This window comes from Pinus tabuliformis, chromosome X (assembly GCF_031772625.1).
Source record: "Pinus tabuliformis cultivar Carrire ecotype Pingquan chromosome X, CPIR1, whole genome shotgun sequence".
In the NCBI taxonomy this organism is placed as follows: Eukaryota; Viridiplantae; Streptophyta; class Pinopsida; order Pinales; family Pinaceae; genus Pinus; species Pinus tabuliformis.
The window spans coordinates 1,141,224,062-1,141,237,833 of record NC_142308.1 but is presented as its reverse complement, the minus strand read 5'-3'; the positions used below and the strand labels follow the sequence as shown (position 1 = coordinate 1,141,237,833).

At 37.3% G+C, this 13,772-nt stretch overlaps 1 pseudogene; it reads right to left on the bottom strand.

Annotated features, from left to right (window-relative positions):
• Positions 1-2,435: 2,435 nt before the first annotated feature.
• The window catches only part of LOC149143881 (magnesium-chelatase subunit ChlH, chloroplastic pseudogene), a 44,585-nt pseudogene continuing 33,248 nt past the window's right edge, over positions 2,436-13,772 (bottom strand).

Sequence of the window (13,772 nt, the reverse complement as noted above, 5' to 3'; positions counted from 1 at the left end):
AAAATGCTATAAAACACACCTTGCCAATTTTAATTTTGTATTCATTTTTCCATTCCCTCTCTATTGGTACCATAGTAGAGTTAGAAAGTTAGAATAAATACACTTTAGGCATTTTATTTTCCAAATTTTACTCCCTTGCATTGAATGTCTTGTCCCATTGACTATATCAGGCCATTTCTAGACATAAACACATTTATCTTTATCTAAACATACATGCACATACCGACTGACTTGTCAAAACATCATTTTCAAAAAGATTTACCAATGAATTCCTTGAGTGTCTCACACTTTCAGAATAAAACTCATTCGACAAAATTAGGTTCTTCTAGTTGAATGGAACTTGGAAGGGATATCTATTAGAAAATTTCACTCTATTTCTCATAGAAAATTGCTATAAGGCTTTTCCACCAAAAAAAAATTATTTCACAAAAGTCGCTTAAGGGGTTGGCTAAACACCAAGCCACAACACAACACGACCATGAAGGAAAAATGGGAAACAAAAGTAGAAACTACTTAGATCAACGCACATGGCTCCATGAATTAATTCAATTTCTTTATAACATAAGACATAACTATACATTATGATTAACAATCAACCTGTAAGCCTTTACTAGAAGAATGTGGATAGAAGTCTCCACTACTTCAGATTGTTGGACACTAACTGACATAGTAGAGGATGGTGGTGGAAGAGTAGGTGACTTGGTGTCAAAAGAAGCAGTAGATATAGGTGGCTTTGAAAAGTGTGGTATCATATATGATAGATTTTTAGTATTCACACCATATTTGGAAAATTGAGGTAGCAATGTATCAAGACAACATTCTTGAGATCTTTGAGTAATGCTCTAATTCTCTGTGACATCTAGCCCAACCAAATTCTCCGAATGTTGCAATGGGATACTTCCCATGTTGTCTGAATTCTTTCTAAAGCCAATTCCATGGATTCCATTGACAACATGAACATATAGCTGCTCTAAATTCCTTCTATCAACTAGTGCATCAAATTGGTAAGATCCTGGTCAACTGCAATGAAGAGAAAGATTCAGAGTCTAGAATATCCATCACTATCTTCTAGTTTTTTGTATTCTTCCATCATATTATCAAGATCCTCCTCAGAGGTAACAAAAACAAGAGCATCAAGATCCTCACCAGGTAGTTGATACTTCAGAATAAGAGCCAAGCCATAAATGTCTCTAATCTTGTGCATAAGTTCCTCATAGCTAATATCCTTATTCACATTGATGATGTGAGTCTCGCCCCCCACATACCTGATCTTCCCATCACTTGGCCTAGGTAGGATTGTTCCTCCAAATATGCACATGAACATTACCTTCCATGAGGGAGAATCATTTGATGTCCCTGAAAGGTAAGATTGATATGTGGAGTATGAAGACATTTGCTGAAGTCTAGTTTTCCAAGAAGAATGAGCAACCAATCCTCTATCCAGTTGATACATACCATCATCAACATAGTGGGAAGTTTGCATTTCTTGGACAAATTCAGCATATATAGGATTCAAGTTGCTCCCAAAATCACTCAAGTTTCCTTTGTCTGTTTCCCACGTAGAAATTTCAGAATTGATACCTGAATTTGTTCGACCTATGTCAAGTATGTATGTTATATCCTCATAAACATAGGGGTTAGCCTTAGGAAAATTTACCTTTAGAACCGGTACCTTTCCAAATCTATATCCCTTTTGGATCCTTGATGCTTCCTGTGAAAATTCCAGAGAAAATTCCTCACCAGTTTGCAAGGAGTGATTTGCAATGCACATTCCTCCATTTGGTTTAATTAAAGATTATATGACTTAAATTTGATGGAATAAAGTTTGACTCACATGCTATCCCCTGCCCTGATTGTAAAAATGCCTCATTTGTGATAGTCTAGGGTCTACAACCATCCTTCCTGTAAACATTGGTGTTTTTAACCGGTCTCTCCACTTTTTCATCCATCTCAATAATCTTTTCTCGATGGAGTAAGTCTTGTTGCCTTGTAATGGGCATGGCAAAATTTTCTCAATTATAAAAAGAAGAATCACAACCACGTTATGTGTTTCTTAGAGAAATGAATAACAAAAGTAACTACTCCATTTCCATTTGTTCCCTCCAAGTCATTTCAACATAGCTAAATATGTAAGGAAACCTCAAATCCCTTGTATTAAACTTTGATCAGTGTCTAGAGATAATCTATCTACATGAAAGTCCTCTCAAAACTAAAACTTCAACTCTGCTTCATGTTTAATTCTTTACAAACCATATCACTCTTGAACTCACTCTCCACATAAAACTCCAATCTGAGTATCAAATACTTATAAGAGGACGCCAAGCTATGTGTCTGGGGAAATGACTCAGACAAATTTTGGCAACTGAAGCACTGCATAACCTGGACGTTTTCATTTATGGAAAAGTTTAGATAGATAAAGAAAGATAAAACTTATATTATGAGAACAAACTATAAAAAATGATTAATGGCTCTGGTTGGTGCATCATGATTAGGAACATTTGATCAAGTATGTTGTCAAGGTTGCATTGTTTAGCAGTACTAATGATATTGTTGACTATCTGTGTGCCTCTTCCACTGTCCTTTAGTGACTGGTATGAAGCTATGAGTTCACTCAATTGTTTTAAACCTTTGTATAAGTCAACATTCTCTGTTGGAGGTGTTAGGTAACTTGTATTGGCATAACTGTAGCATTTGGCTATAGTAGCTTCAGAAGGATTGTTTGCAACATAGTAGTATATGTTGGGGATATTTCCTATCAAACTGTCTGGGTAACACACATCACTCATCCCCACTTGCTTTCTAAGCATAAATTCTAAGGATCCATGAGTTCCAAAATGCAAGACAACATCGGCCTTAAAGATTTTATCCAAAAATGAGTAATAAGAAACAAATCCATGGTGTGGACTTGTTGATTTTGTGAAAAGAAGCCTCATTGGATTGCCTTCATATCCAAAAGTTGGTTTCACTCCAATGAAAACATTTCCAGAAAGTTTTCCATATACAAGTAGGTTCTCCCCATCAGAATTAAGGTTCCTTGGAGGCTTGCCCTAGTTTTCTTCCAAAGCCTTAGCATAAGGTGTGAGCTGTTGGTACTCTCTCACATTCATTTTGTAAGAAATATTAAGATTTGGGATGTTGAACTTAGCTTCTTCATCATGAATTATGTCTTCAATTAGTGCTTCAAAATTATATGACAAACCTTCTACATTAGAGCCATGTTTCTTTAGTTCTTGTAATACACTGAAAATTGAAGAGAACAAGAGGTAGGTTGCAGTGCCAACATTGCCTTTGTCGGGTGGGAAGCTAAATTCTATTATGGATATTTTCTTATCCTCCTGCAGACATGTAAGTAATAATATATTGCATTAGTGAAGGCTATCGTTACAACTAACTTTAATTATCTCATCATGTTGTAACATGAAAAATAAATTAAAATGGCATTTTGACATGATCACCTTTGTTATTCTCTTTAGCTGAGCCCACTTGATAGCCCTTATAAAAATATGTTAAAAATCTTATGAAGTGTGTGGGACTTACCTACACATCAATATAAAGAAGTTAGAAACAAATTTTTATAGCCACTTCAAAAGAACCCTGCAATGGGTAGAGAGAAACTTTGATCCTACATATTTGTATGGTACCATGGCCCTGTTTTGGTATTCTAACATTGATGTAATGATAATATGGGTTTCAAAACAAGGTTAACAATTTTAGAGAGATTAGATTGTCATGAGATTATCTAATTGATGAACTTGCTGAAACAATGTTTAGAAAAACAATGAAACCTACCTGTTCTTGCATCTCAACCCAAGAAAAAAATTGGCTCCAAACCACCATCAAGCTCAGGATGAGCAACCTGCAATGTAACTTGAATTGGATGCAATCCCAAAGTGCTAATAATCCATTCCTTTGTAGTCTAGAACACTAGTGGAAACGCCACAATGTAGGGAACATCAAGCTTGGACAAAGCTTGTATAGCACGAGGATGATCCTATCTAGTAGGTCCACCCACAAGTGCAAACCCAGTCAAGGAAACCACAACAACTACAAGATATTTCTTTGTTATTGGATCATACAAGAAACACTCCACCAATATTAATAGTCTTACCAAAATTGGTTGGACTACTAATAGTACATTAATAGTCTTAATATTAAGACCAATATTAATAGTTCAACCAATAGTCTTACCAACAGTACAATGATGAAGATGTGTATTCTTCTGAAATTGGTATTTCATCTCTATGGAGTAGTTCTGATTTCAACTTAGGAGGTGGTGCTACAAATCTGATTGGTTATTCCTGTTGACAAATAATTTAAAGGTCCATTTAGAAAAAAAAACTCCCATCATTAAAATGCCAATGTGAGAAGCTTCTAACAGCTAAACAAGGATGGTTGATGAGGTGCAGAGCATGTTGTCTTCATGTAGAGCAGGCATGGGAGGAACAATCTATTGGTATCAGGGATTGAATCCCATGGCTTGTTGAAAATTATATGAATGGCCATGCTATTACCCCTAACCATCCTGTCATTCATTATCACTATTTTGCTACAAGTAGAGATGTTGTTAGTGTTGTGAAATGTTAACTAGACTTGACTAATGTTTAGAAAATAGCTCTTCAATGACTTCTAATAATGCAATAATAGATTGGGCATGAAATGCTACTTGAATTCTAGGTTCAATAGTAAGTGTTGTTCAAGGAATTGTCAAATGTGCAATTTGAGATAGTCTTGCCAACAATACAATGATGAAGATGTGTATTCTTCTGAACTTGGTATTTCATCTCTATGGAGTAATTTTGATTTCAGCCTAGGAGGTGGTGCTACAAATCTGATTGGTTATTCATGTTGACAAAGAATTTAAAGGTCCATTTAGAAAAAAGAAACTCCCATCATTAAAATGCCAATGTGAGAAGCTTCTAGCAGCTAAAAAAGGATGGTTGATGAGGTGTAGAGCATGTTGTCTTCACGTAGAGCAGGCATGGGAGGAAGATCTGTTGGTGTCAGGGATTGAATCTCGTGGCTTGTTGACAATTATATGAATGACCATGCTATTACCCCTAGCCAACCTGTCATTCATTATCACTATTTTTCTACAAGTAGAGATGTTGTTAGTGTTGTGAAGTGTTAACTAAACTTGAGTAATGTTTAGAAAATAGGTCTTCAATGACTTCTAATAATGCAATAGAATATTGGGCATGAAATGCTACTTGACTTCTGGTTTCAGTAGAAAGTGTTGTTCAAGGCATTGTCAAATGTGCAATTTGAGATAGTCTTGCCAACAATACAATGATGAAGATGTGTATTCTTCTGAACTTGGTATTTCATCTCTATGGAGTAGTTTTGATTTCAGCCTAAGAGGTGGTGCTACAAATCTGATTGGTTATTCCTTTTGACAAAGAATTCAAAGGTCCATTTAAAAAAAAAAAACTCCCATCATTAAAATTCCAATGTGAGAAGCTTCTAGCAGCTAAACAAGGATGGTTGATGAGGTGCAGAGCATGTTGTCTTCATGTAGAGAAGGCATGGGAGGAAGATTTGTTGGTGCCAGGGATTGAATCCCGTGGCTTGTTGACAATTATATGAATGACCATGTTATTACCCCTAGCCATACTGTCATTCATTATCACTATTTTTATACAAGTAGAGATGTTGTTAGTGTTATGAAATGTTAACTAGACTTGAGTAATGTTCATAAAATAGCTCTTCAATGACTTCTAATAATGCAATAGTAGATTGGGCATGAAATGCTATTTGAATTATGGGTTCAGTAACAAGTTCTCTTCAAGGCATTGTCAAATGTGAAAAGGAAGTTCTGGACCTAATTGGTGTTATAGATGTAACTGGTCAAGGCAAAGATATGAAGTCTAAGCATGTGATTAAAAGTGAGGAAGAGTATAAGAAAATTCATGTTGTTTCTTTTTGAACAAATACCCTAAAAAATTTAAATTTGTAAGGCAGAGAGATTAATTCTTAGTTTCTTATGAGTGAATATGAAAAGGGATTTCTTAGTTCCAAACTATTGATAATCATGAATTGAATCCAAAACTAATGATTTAAAAACATATTTTTGAGTGCAAAACTTGAAGAAAGCTTTGCAACTCAAGAGATTTGATTCCCACTAGGTAGATCTAGAGTTAAGATGGATCTATGTTGGTTTTAGATTAGTTTATGCATTCAAATGTCTCCTTCAACAAAATTTGAATGTAATTGGCATCACATGGGAACTAAGAATATTAAGATGTCAGTTCTTTTAATCAAAAACTTCAGAATCATGTGTTTGATTATGAGTCAGCAAGAGTTTCAGTTATGCCCCAAGTTGAAGGCTCTAGTGTAAGTGAAGGGGGTTCTTCTAGTGACATAAATATAATGAAAAAGAGGGTCTTTAAATCAATAATACTATTATAAATATATAATGTGCAAACCAAGGAAGATGTAGAGGATGTAACTAGGGTGTATTATGCGGCTAATGGCATTGCTTCCAATGCCACCCATTCTTCTTAATGCTTAATATATTGAGATGTTTAGAAAATTGATAATTTTTTATCCAATATTTTTACTCCCAAGTGACCACAAACTAAGGACATACTTGAAGGAGAGGTGGATAGGATGGAGAAGATGGTGCAAATATTAGGTGAACTTAAGTAATGATAGAGTGCCCCATTGTATCAATCGATGTGTGCTCGATTGAATACTGAATACAATAGACTCCATTTAGACCACCAAAGAAAGAGAAGGCATAGGGAATGAGTTCAAACATAATTGTTGATGATACATGTTTTTGAGCAACTCCTCAACCATGGATTTTGTAGGAATACAATACATATTTTTAAGTAAAAATTTAACTAGGTAAGGAGTCAACGTTGATGGGTCAAAAGTAGTGGTTTTGGGTCCATGGTTTTGTGTGTGGATTACATGTAATGAAGCATTTGAAAGGCTTGGAAAAACTTCATTGTAATGAACCAAAGAGGTGAGCAATGAAGGCTAAATTTGGAAAATTGGCGGGGTTTTGGCTCAAAGATTAAAAAAATTTCGTTAGCTAATTTTTATCGGATTGAGGATTTACAAGATAAACTTTTTGTGTATTATATTGCTCTAATTTATTTTGTTTTTTCTCTTAGTAAATTGGTTTTCTCTCCAGTTAAATTTAACACATATCTTTAAATACTTTTCCATATCTATTGAATTCGACCAAACTTGTCAGCTTCCATAAAACTAGCAGAAGACCAAAATCAAATGACACTGAAAAATGACTTATGGAGTTATGGCTAGGGCTGAAATTAAGCTTGAATCCACAACTCAGCTGGCTAGTCAAAGTTTATTATGTGTCAATAAAATGGTTATATTTATCTATATTATAAATTTTGGAATATTATAGAAATCAAATAGTAACAAAGTCAATTGTTTCACTTTGTTGTGCTTCTATCAAATATATTTCAAAATTTTAATGGATGAAAATATTATATTTTATTATTTTAAATTCTACCATTCTACCACCTACTGCTATTGGACTGCATGAGGGACCTATTCTTCCCAATTAGGAGAAGAATAAGAATATGTGGTCCCTTATTACAAATATTAGCAAGAGCACTATGATAAAGATAAGAGTGAAATTTCAAATACCTATGACATGTTAGTGACAATCAAAGATATTTCAAAAGTTTTTGGGTACAACCTATGGAAGATGGAGTCCAATTTTTCTCTGTGTGTCTTCCCAGTTGGTACATGAGGAATGTCTCCAACGAGTATTAAAAATTGTTCTGGTTTAGACTCTAATGAATTTTACTCCCTTGCTCTAAGTTGAAGAACATGCTTGTAGGTTTTCTACAGAACAACATATGTTACAATTGAAACCCAGTACGCTGCAACCACAAAATCCCGCAATCGTTTGCTTTCTTGCTGCAAAACAAAAATGTTAGGCTATACCGTTGTAATTTGATTTAAAAATTAGGAATCAGAACACCATCAAAAGACGAGGATTTTCCTGGCACCTAAATATTGACCAAAGAAAGTTTGTCAAAATCATCATAGTTGGAACTAGTTTTTTTATTTTCTTGCTTCAGTGTTATGCAACCAACTCACAAAATAGAAGAAGAGATAGATCAATGACTTCAAAATTAGCCTCTTCGAGGAGGAAACCTCCTTTACATTACAAAAATGAACAATTCTTGGATGATTCAAATGAAAAAACCTTCTTTCTATATATAGGAGTCTAAGGGGTCACAATATAATTAGAGTGGACATAACAATAATAATGTAAGGGCACAACAATAACAATAGTGGGATTTTATGGGGCATAATAATAACAATATGGGGACTACATGGGCACAACAATAACAATAAGGGGGCTACATTGACAATAACAATGAGGGAATACACTAGTATTATAGGGACCTAACATGCCCCTCTCCTTCAAAAAAAGTGTTGTCCTCAATGCTTGAGTAGTTCTAGATGCTTTTGTATAAAATTATCATCCTCCCATGTGGAATCTTCAGTGGGTAAGTTCTTCCACTTGATGAGATACTCTAAAATTGATCGATTTTGTAGTTGTTGAGTTCTTGTTTCCATGATTGCTTCAGGTTCCAATATGATTTTTTTCTTCTTCGTCAAGTTCTGGCAATATTGTTTGAACTGAGAGCTTATCACCTATAACCTTCTGTTGATGGTGCTGGACCAGCCAACATCAGGGGATCTCCCCAGTTTGAAGTCCCAACTAGACCTCACACTGTTTGGTGTAGGATTCCTATCTGGTACAATGGCCCAGTCGCTGTTATCTTAAAGATATGCCTTAGCTCTTGCTTGTCAGCATGTGAGAGTGGTCTTCTTTGTCTTTGAACAATGAGGTTCGCGTGCCTGGTGAGCATTAGTGTTACTTGTGTCAAGGTTCTTTCACTGCAAAGGGAGAGGTTGGAGGTGAGTATCTAGTTGAATGGGAAGAGTCCCAACTCTGTTAGAGATACAAAAGACACAAGACATGCATAACTTTCAGCGGATCAGTCCACACGGTTGCGGTAGTAAAAAAACAAAAGAGAAGATAACACATACAACACCCAATGGAGCAGTCCACGTGAATGCAATGATCATTATAACAAGTTTATGGGAAAGGTTCTGTCTTATGTTCGATGAGGCAACCCACGCGGGCAAGACAACGTTAACAACTCATACAACACATTTTCATAAACAGATATATTAGAGCAACCGAAAGAGTTCAATTGTTTTAACACAGGTAAAAGCAACATGCATTAAAAGTGTTCAAGATTAGTCTTACAAATAGTTACAATACATGTGTGAAAACGTGTTGACCTATTAATAGGCTTCTGAATTAAGAGAAAGTTCCAAGACACATCGGTACACCATTACATCATTAACCCCGTAGGCAGGGCATTGGAGCCACTGCTTGCTCTCCAAAGAAAAGATTACAGACTCTCAAGGCTATGTGGGAGGAGCCAAGGTGAAAATTCCTTTGCATGTACAAATGAGGGCTATTTATAGCCAAGGGTAAAACTGGCCCTTGTGACTATTCAACTTCCCTCATGACTGTTTGACTTTCATGACTTTTCAACTTTACATGATTCTTCAGATTACAAGTGGGTCTCTTGGAATTCCACGTTACATTACATTGATTGACAACAATATGGCCCATAGTAGTGATGTGGCCGACATGACTCATGACATGACTCGACATGATAGTGCTGGTATGTTCATGCTGCTGTTGGTGTGCATGTCGAGCTGTAGTGTTGCTGAGTGATGGATGTCCTCTTGGTGTTTCACAAATTCACCTCTACATGGCAATATGTGTAGAGTCCTTGATGGTCATTGGGTTCGCTTGATGTTTCATGTGTGCCTTTCTCCATACTTGTACTTTGGCATGCTTGACATGTTCGTACATTCACGAAAATATCTCCTCGTTTGTTTGTTCGACCGTTTGTCTATGAACACATCCTTTCATGTTCGTCTGTTCGTCCATCTGCGGACACATCTTCGCATGGTCGTCCATTCACGAACACATCTCCTTGCATGCATCGTTTGTTTTTCCATTCGTCTGTTTTGTTGGGTTGTGTTATGTTCTTTCCACGACTATCCCACTTAGTTAACCAGGGGGTTAGAGGGGGGGGGTGGAGCACCCCCTTCGTTGCACCGATTGTGTAGTGGGGGGGGGGGGCACATGGGGTTTGAGGTGTACTCATAACCCCACTTTATGGGGTCTAGGGCAGCGCCCCAGAAAATTTTTGGTTTTGGACTCTATGTTAGGTTGGGCAGACCCACCTATGGTTTTTTGCATGATTTTCGCACATCTTTTTGGACGCGATGGTTTTCGGTCCATGGTATTGGACGCGATGGTTTTTCGGTCCATGGTATTTGATGCTTCGGCATGTATAAATATGTATTATAACATTGAAAGGAAAATAATGAAAAATCAATCTGGTAGTCTCGATTTTGGGATCCAGGGGAAAATCTCTATTTATATGTGTTATGCTCTCACATTGTTTATTTTCCGTGTTTTAGAATTCATATGCAGGTAATTTCTGTACGAGGTTAAAACCTACATTTGGTATCAGAGCAGTTTTGGCTTCAAGGGGACGCCTTTGTTGCTGAGGGGTTTCACTCGGGCCTGTGGTAGACCCTGTTCAGTGGGAGATCTGCGAGATCGATTTTGGTGGTGAAAGAAGATGGCGAGCAGTGGAAAGATAGAGATCGAGAAATTTAATGGTCAGAGTTTTGAGTTTTGGAAACTCAAGATGGAGGATCTGTTGGTGGATAAAGATCAGTGGATCGCAGTAGATTTGGGTACTAAACCAACGGGAATGTCCGATGAAGAATGGAAGAAGTTGGATAGGAAGGCAAAGAGCACGATACGATTTTGTGTCTCAGAATCAGTATTGCTGAATGTATCAGGGGAAGCTACGATGAAGGCTTTGTGGGACAAGTTAGGGACTTTGTACCAATCTAAGTCTCTGGTGAATAAACTGTTCTTGTGGAAAAAGCTGTATAACCTGAGGATGAAAGATGGAGACTCGGTGACAGAGCATCTGAATGCATTTAATACTGTGGTAAGTTAGTTAGCATCTGTTGATATTAAAATTTCAGATGAAGATAAGTGCATCAGTTTGTTGTGTTCTCTACCAGATTCATGGGATAGTCTGGTTATTGCAATAGGTAGCATGGGATAGTCTGGTTATTGCAATAGGTAGCAATGCAATTGCCTTGCAGTTTGATGAAATAGTCTCATCCTTGCTGACGGAGGAGATGAGACGGAAAAATATGGAGAGCCAGAATGGTGATGCCTTGTCTGTACGAGGACGGTCCCAGAACAGAAACAAAAGTAAGTCATAGAGTGGGAGATCTAAATCCCCAGGAAAACCTGTAAAGGTGGTGTGCTGGAAATGCAGAAAGGAAGGGCACTACAAAAGGCACTGTAAATATAAAGCTCTTGACAAAGGAAAGGGATCTGATGATGCTCCTTCTGCAGAGGCGAAAACCACCTCAGATGAAGGTGGGGATGTGTACTTGGCTTCTTCAAGTACACATGTAGATCATGAGGCATGGTTGATTGACTCAGGTGCATCCTTTCACTTCACTCCCCATAGAGAGTGGTTTTGCGAGTATGAGAAATATGATGGTGGTGATGTCTTCTTGGGGGATTACAGGAAGGCTAGAATCGTGTGTCGCAGAAAAGTAAAGTTGAAGTTGCAAGGTGGAAGGGTTAGAACACTTCCGGGTGTTTTGCATATTCCTGCATTAGCCAGAAATATGATTTCTGTAAGCAAGCTAGATGATGCAGGTGTAAAAACAGTGTTCGAGAAGGATACCTACAAAATGGTTCGGGGAGCACTGGTATTGATGCGGGGAGTTCGAATTGGAACTCTGTACAAGCTGCAAGGTAGCACTGTTATTGATGGGTGCAACAGTTCTATGGTTCCTGAAAGTGGAGCAGAAAATCTAGTGGTATCTGGAGAGAAGACCATGTTGTGGCATCAAAGGCTTAGACATATTGGAGAGAAGGGCCTTCAAATACTTCATGGTAAAGGTATGGTAGAAGGTATGAGTAATAGCTCTCTGGATTTTGATTTCTGTGAAAATTGTGTATACAGGAAGCATAATCGGGTGAGTTTCCGTTCTGGTAGTAAGAGGGTGAAACAGATATTAGAGCTTGTGCACAATGATGTGTTTGGACCTGTGAAGGTTGCATCACTGGGTAAGTCTGTGTACTATGTATCATTTATAGATGACTTCTCAAGGAATACATGGATATATTTCCTTAAGAAGAAATCTGAAGTCTTTGACAGGTTTAAAGAATTTAAGGCTCTCGTGGAAAATCAGACACAGAGAAGAAGATAAAGGTGCTGAGGACAGATAATGGTGGAGAGTTTTGCAACAAGGAATTTGAAGAATTCAGTAAGAAGTGTGGTATATCATGGCAGAAGACTACTCCATATACACCTCAACAAAATGGAGTTATAAAAAGAATGAATAAGACGTTGATGGAAAGGGCAAGAAGCATGCTCATTGGTGTTGGGTTAGGACAAGAATTCTGGGCAGAGGCGGTGGATACTGCATGTTACCTAGTCAACAGGTCACCTTCATCAGCGTTGGAGGATAAGACTCCACAAGAGGTATGGACTCGTAAGAAACACTCTCTTTCACATCTAAGGGTATTTGGATGTGATACATATGTACATGTTCCAAAGGAGAAACAAACCAAGTTGGATAGTAAATCTGAAAAGTGCATCTTTATTGGATATAAGGATGGTTTAAAGGTTATAAGCTTTGGAACCCAGTAACAGGGAAGGTTGTGTACAACCAAGATGTGGTGTTCAGAGAGGTGAAAGATGTTACTAAACATGAAGTCCAACCAAAGGAACCTGAGAAGATAGAGTTTGAGCTAAAGGAGGAAGAATCAGACTCTACAGCAGAGGAGGAATCAGAAGATGAAGAGCCACAAATTCCGGCTGTGAGAAGATCAGTTTGAGAAAGAAGGCAGCAAGAAAGGTATAGTACATCTGCTTTCTGTTCAAATTTTGATTTGTCTGTTACTGATGATGATCCCAGAACTGTGAAGGAAGCAGTGGATTCAGAGGATGGAAAACTTTGGAAAGAGGCCATGGTTGATGAAATGGCATCTTTACACAAAAATGAGGCTTGGGATCTGGTGGAGTTTCCAGCTGGAAGGAAATCCATTGGCAGCAAATGGGTGTTCAAGAAGAAGACAAATGTAGAAGGAAAGGTGGAGAAATACAAAGATCGGTTGGTAGTAAAAGGCTATTCCCAGGTGCCGGGAATTGATTTTGGTGATATTTTTTCTCTTGTTGCCAAGGTAAATTCCATTAGATTACTTCTATATGTTGCTGTTGCTTTTGATTTTGAGGTAGAACAGATGGATGTGAAGACAACATTTCTTCACGGGGATCTACAAGAGGAAATATACATGAAGCAACTTGAAGGTTTTGCGGTGAAGGGTAAGAAAGAACTGGTATGCAAGTTAAAGAAGTCTCTGTATGGGTTAAAATAGTCACCAAGGATGTGGTATACAAAATTTGATACATTTATACGAGGACTTGGCATCACCAGAAGCAAAGCAGGTCACTGTGTGTATTTTAAATTAATTGGTGACCGTGTTATTTATCTGGTCTTGTACATGGATGATATGTTGCTGGTTGGAAATGACAAAGAAATTATCCAGGATTTGAAGACCCAATTGTCCTCCAAATTCGACATGAAAGATATTGGTGCTACAAACTATATTTTGGAATGGAAATTAAAAACCAGTGGAAGTA